We start from the raw sequence: 4,975 nt of genomic DNA on the forward strand, positions 1-4,975 counted from the left end.
ATTCAACTTTTTAATGGCCCGGTACGCTTTGTGTTCAAGTTCAACATGCAAGTGTCATGCCTTCCCATAACGAGCTTATACAGCGATGCCCCAATTGGCATTTTGTATGCAGTTCTATATGCCCACAAGGCATCATCTAACTTTGCAGCCCAATCCTTCCTATTCACACTCACCGTCTTCTCTAAGATTTGCTTTATTTCTCTGTTAGACACCTCAGCTTGTCCACTTGTTTGCGGATGATATACCGTAGCAACTCTATGGCGGACTGCATATTTAGCTAGAAAGTTATTCAATAACAGATTGCAAAAATGTGTCCCTTCATCACTAATCAAGGCACGTGGAGTCCCAAACCTCGAGAATATGTTCTTTTTCACAAACGCAGCTACCACTATGGCATCATTTGTTGGCAATGTGATCGCCTCTACCCATTTTGACACGTAGTCAACTGCTAGCAAGATGTATTTGTTTCCTCTGGACAATGGGAATGGTCCCATAAAATCTATCTCCCACACATCAAAAATCTCGACCTCTAAGATGTTATTCAAAGGCATCTTATGTCTCTTTGTGATTGTTTATGTTCTTTGACACTAGTCACACTTCTTTAGAAAATGCATGGGCATCCTTGAATAATGTTGGCCAAAAGAAACCGGATTGTAATACCTTTGCAGTTGTTCTATTACCTCCATGATGGCCCCCATAAGGTGATGCATGACAATTATACAACACTAATTCCACCTCTTTTTTCTACATAAGGTGATGCATGACAATTATACAACACTAATTCCACCTCTTTTTTCTAGAATGCATCTCCTCATCAACTGATCAGCACACTGCTTGTACAGGTATGGCTCATCCCAGTAGTAGAAGTTCACATCATGTAAAAACCTCTTTCTAGTTTTAGATTCAATTTCAGGAGGAAGTACCCCACTCACAAAATAGTTCACATAGTTCGCGTACCATGGGGAAGGGTCTTGGGTGATAGCAAAAAATTGCTCATTAGGAAATGCCTCTTTAATTTCTTCACCCTCCTCTACGTGGTCATGATTTTCCAGCCTTGATAGATGGTCAGCAACTTGGTTCTCTATGCCCTTTCGATCTCGTATTGCTACATCACATTCTTGCAACAACAAAACCCAGTGCATCAATCTATCCTTAGATTACATTTTTGTAAATAGATCCATGATTGTTGCATGATCGGTATGGACTATGACTTTTGTTCCCACCAAGTATGCCCAAAATTTTCAAAGGCCCACACAACGGCAAACAACTTCTTTTCAGTGGTGGTGTAATTCAGATGTTCATCATTAAGAGTCTTACTCGCATAGTAGATGGAATAAAACACCTTGTCTTTCCTCTAGCCTAGTACTGCCCCAATAGCATGGTCACTTGCATCACACATAAGTTCAAATAGTAAGGACCAATCTGGTGCCACAATAATGGGGGCACCCACCAACTTCTTTTTGAGCTCTTCAAATGCCTTTAGGCAGGCGTCATCAAAATTGAAAGTTGCATCCTTTTCAAGCAACCTGCACCAAGGAGTAGCAATTTTTAAAAAATCCTTTATAAAGCGCCGATAGAAACCCTTGTGTCCCAAGAAACTTCAGACAACTATCACAGAAATGGGTGGAGGTAATTTTCAACCGCCTTCACCTTTGCCTTATCAACTTCAATGCCACTTCTAGACACTCTGTGACCCAACACGATACTTTCCTGCACCATAAAATGGCACTTTTCCCAATTCAACTCTAGATTTATTTCTTCACAATGGGCTAACACCTTGCTCAAATTCTTCAAACAATCGTCATAAGAAGACCCAAATACTGAAAATTATCCATAAAGACTTCCACAAACCTTTCCACCATATCGGTGAAAATAGCCATCATGCATCTCTGGAAAGTGGCTGGTGCATTACAAAGACCAAATGGTATACGCTTGAAGGCGAAAGTGCCATAAGGACAAGTAAAAGTGGTCTTCTCCTGATCCTCTAGGCATATGACAATCTGGTTGTACCCCGAATAACTATCAAGAAAGCAATAATATCCATGCCCCGCCAATTTGTCCAACATTTGATCAACGAATGGAAATGGGAAATGGTCCTTGCGGGTTGCTTTGTTGAGCCTTCTATAATCAATTCAAACTCTCCACCCCATTACGGTACGAGTAGGAATTAGCTCATTTTTCTCATTCTCTACCACAGTCATTCCCCCTTTTTGGGCACACATTGCACTAGGCTTACCCAGTTATTGTTAGAGATAGGAAAGATGATACCTGCATCGAGCCACTTGATTACTTCCTTCTTCATGACCTCTTTCATAATGGGATTTAATCACCTTTGCTGCTCAACACTGGGGCAATGTCCATCTTCCAGAAAGATTTTATGCATGCAAAACGATGGACTGATTCCCTTGATGTCAGCAATTGTCCATCCAATAGCCTTTTTATGTTCGCGAAGTACTCTTAGTAGTTTTTCTTTGTGTACATTAGTCAGGCTGGATGAGATAATCACTGGCAATGTCTCAAAGTTCCCCGAATAAGCATAGCGCAGATGCACTGGAAGGGGCTTAAGTTCTAGCTTTGTAGCTTCTTCAATAGATAGCTTATGAGGGGTTAGAGTGACAGGCTTGTCCAACTCCTCAAATCTCCCAAACCCATGGACATAATTGCAAGACATGTCAAGTACTTGCTCAATTTCTCCCATCATCTCATCTTCACTGTCTTCTTTATCCCCAATCAAAGCTCGTTCAAGATGATCTACGGGGCTCACACAAGGCACCAATGACGTAGCATCACTTTCCACCACATATCTCATGTATAGCTCTTCATAATGGGCTGGCAATCGGAGTGCTTTATACACATTGAATACCTCCACTCGATCACCGACTCTCATCGTCATCTTTTATTCGCATACATTAATAATAGCTCAGCCCGTGGCTAAGAATGGATGCCCCAAAATAAATGGGACTTCCTAATCATGCTCGTAGTCTAAGATAATAAAATTAGCAGGGAATATGAAAGAACCCACTTGAACTAACACATCTTCAATCACTCCTTCATGATGAGCAAGGGAGCGATCAGCCAACAATAAGATTACCGTTGTTGGGCGTGGCTCACCCAACCCCAACTGTTTGAACATAGATAGCGGCATCAAATTGATGCTCGCTCCAAGATCACTCAAAACTCGCCCGACTGCATGCTTACCAATCGAGATTTGGATAGTGAAACTACCCGGATCCTTCAATTTCTGAGGTAGCTTGCTTTGGATTCTAGAGCTACATTCCTCAGTGAGTGTCACAGTCTCGAATTCAGTCAACCTCCTTTTATTTTCCACTATGTCCTTGATGTATTTTGCATATTTGGGCACTTCTTGCAGGATGTATACCAGTGGAATATTGATTTGCACTTGCTTTAAAATATCAAGAAACTTTTTATAAGCGACATTATCCTTCACTTTCTGCAATCTTTGAGGGTACGGAGGTGGTGGCCTCACAACTAATGGTGGAGGTTGCTTAACCACCACCTCTTCAGCTGGCTTCTCTGACTCCTTTGATTTTTCTGATTCCGACTCCGGCTCCTCATTAAAGGTCACTTGTTTTCTCTTTTTGGATTGGACTTCTTCTAACTATCTCCCATTCCTCAATGACACAACATTAATAGATGCCTTATGATTAGCCTCAGTGTCGCTTGGAAGAGCTCCAATTGGTCGAGTATTTTGGGCACTGGCAAGTTGTCCCATTTGTCGCTCCAAATTTCTTATTGCTGCTGCTTGGGCCTGCTGATCATCCATTAATTTTTTCATAATCTCCTCAAGGTGGCTCGTTGAGTTTGCATGTTGTTCAACCTGAGGTGGTCTATATTGTTGTTGAGGTTCTTGAGGCCTGTATTGATTCTGAGCACCTTAGTTTCCACCCCAAGAGAAGTTTGGGTGGTTCCTCCAATTGGGATTGTAAGTGTTCCCATACTGGTTTGTCTGGACCTTATTTGCATTACCCAAAACTCAGACAGACTCTAGATTAACTGGGCATAAGTCACTTGTATGACCCTCTCCACATACTTCACAAAACAATTGAACCTGTTGCACTGGTTGGGCTTGTTGCTTGTTAATAACCAAGGTCATCTGATTGACTTGGTTGGTCAATATGGAAATCTGCGCTGATAATGCAGAGACGACATCTAACTCGAGAACCCCTGCAGATATTTGCACTGTGTGTCTGCCTATCTCTCCTTGCCAATCAGGATTGCTTTTGGAGAATTTGTTCAGTAACACATATATCTCATCAATGCTTTTCTCCAACACTTGACCTCCAGCTGCAGCATCCACCACAATCTTTGTCTCAAGATGTAGCCCTTCTATAAAAGTGTGAGCTAATACTTTTTTTGTTTGATTATGATAAGGACAGTCTTCAAGCATCCCCTTAAACCTCTCCCAAGCTGAGTATAAAGACTCCCCCATTTTCTGTTTGAAGGCGACTATCTCAATTCTGATCTTTGCAGTTTTTCCTGAAGGGAAGAACCTTGCCAAAAATTTCCTTACCAGATTGTTCCATGATGTAATAGAATTAGTTGGTTCTGCCTTCAGCCATCACTCTACTTCGCCCAACAGAGAGAATGGGAAAAGTGTGAGCCTCACATAGTCTGGAGTGACTCCGTTGGTGATATAGGTATCACTAATCTCCAAGAAGTTCAGGATGTGCTGTTGTGGATCCTCGTGTGGAAGACCCATATACTGCCCATTCGCATGTAGTAGCTGGATCATGCTCTGTTTCATCTCAAAGTGCCTAGTGATTCTGGGCTTCACAATGCTGGAGGTGACATTAGCAATGTTGGGCATCGCCACCTCCTGAACAGCCATATGTTGCTCCTCTGCCATGTTCACAGGAAATTGAACAAGTGCCTAAAGATTATTTGTATCCCTTGCTTCCCTTAACCTCCTGTGAAATGTTCTCTCAGGTTCGGGGTCAAAGCCTTGAAGTCTGTC

General features: G+C 42.1%; 1 non-coding gene across 1 annotated transcript; it reads left to right on the plus strand.

The window, feature by feature from the left end:
• Positions 1–4,381: 4,381 nt before the first annotated feature.
• LOC142177813 (small nucleolar RNA R71) lies at positions 4,382–4,486 on the plus strand. Its single transcript, XR_012706364.1, has one exon. It is a non-coding gene; the product is annotated as a small nucleolar RNA R71 (small nucleolar RNA).
• The last annotated feature ends 489 nt before the right edge of the window (positions 4,487–4,975 follow it).

This window comes from Nicotiana tabacum, chromosome 23 (assembly GCF_000715075.1).
Source record: "Nicotiana tabacum cultivar K326 chromosome 23, ASM71507v2, whole genome shotgun sequence".
Taxonomy (NCBI): domain Eukaryota; kingdom Viridiplantae; phylum Streptophyta; class Magnoliopsida; order Solanales; family Solanaceae; genus Nicotiana; species Nicotiana tabacum.